Below are 1434 nucleotides of genomic sequence, written 5' to 3' on the forward strand. Positions count from 1 at the left end.
ACACACACACACACACACACACACACACACACACACACACACACACCAGAGGCGATTTCTCTAAGACTGCAAGGGAAGCGCAGCTTCCCCTAAAATGGGGAAAAAAAGATAAAATATACACTGTTGTGTGTACATGTCATTGACTAAATATACGCTACAACGTGCTCAACTTTTGTTCAGAATCAGCTTCTTATCACTGGTAATGATGCGACTTTCCTCATTTCCTCATTTCACTCATTCCCACAGCTTCACAGAGCTTTAAACAGTCGGACGCTGAGCGTCTACAGAGCTCATTAGCAATGCAAAGAGTGCAACTAAACGAGACGAGTCAATGGATAAATGTTGGGCTTTGTCCCGCCCATTGGACGCTGAGCGTCTCTGGGGGTCTATGGGCTGTGGGCTGGCTTGGACGCTCAGCTTCTGCATGATGATTGGATGATCTGTCGGAGGCTGAATTCCTTTTTGATTGACAGCGAAATGAACGAATCAGCGATCTGTTTGGTTTAAACATGTATGGGAGCAGTTTTTAGTTTCGTTTCTGTTCTGAGTTGAAGCGGAGACTTTATTAATCCTTTTAGCAGAATTTTCTTTGTTAAAAACGACTAGCAACAAATCAAACTTCTATTTCTGGTGTTATTTCTGTAGCTGCTTATGTTTGGAGACATTTCTATCACTCTTTCTGACTTCTGTCCAGCGGGGGCTGCTGAGCCCCTTCGTCATGAAACACTCACAGGCAGACACACTTCACTCGCCTCGCGCCAGTAACACGCTGCACGGCAGACAGTTTGATTGTTGTGGACCGGATTTTGGTGAAGCCATTATAGTCTTGTTTACAAAGAAAAACTTAGAGTTAAACAGCAGGGCGGATCAACTCCTCAGATTAATTTGGTGCAAAAGGTGGGGAAACGTCAGATTAAAAAAACCTTTTTATTGATCCCACAGTGGGGAAATAACAGGTCTTTTCAGCTGTCCTGGTATAGAGTGAACTGGCTGCTGTAAGACTATAGAATAATCTGGAAAATGATTATAAAAGCATTGGATAAATTAATTCCTTTAAAAAATCATCAAAGCAAATCTGTTAAAGAAATATTAAATTGTTTAACTTGTATTTGTGAGTCACTGTTTGAGGAGTTGAATTTTTTAGGTTTGTTTTATTATTTGGTTTATTGTTTGAAATTAACGTTTTTTTGTAAATAGGAGCAGAAATAAGAAATTTGTGAGGATTTGGTAGGGACAGACCCAGGGCGCAGGCAGGTTCAAAAAGGAACAAAAAGATTTATTAAATAACAGAAAATGCTGTTGAGGCAGCTCAAAAATCACTTACAGTTTCTCAAAGTCACAGGCACAAGGGAGACAAAGCTCAGGGACAAAACACAACACAACAATGATCCGACAATAAGACTGAGACAGGACAATGACTGAACAGAAAACACC

Source organism: Austrofundulus limnaeus, unplaced genomic scaffold (assembly GCF_001266775.1).
Source record: "Austrofundulus limnaeus strain Quisiro unplaced genomic scaffold, Austrofundulus_limnaeus-1.0 Scaffold606, whole genome shotgun sequence".
Taxonomy (NCBI): Eukaryota; Metazoa; Chordata; class Actinopteri; order Cyprinodontiformes; family Rivulidae; genus Austrofundulus; species Austrofundulus limnaeus.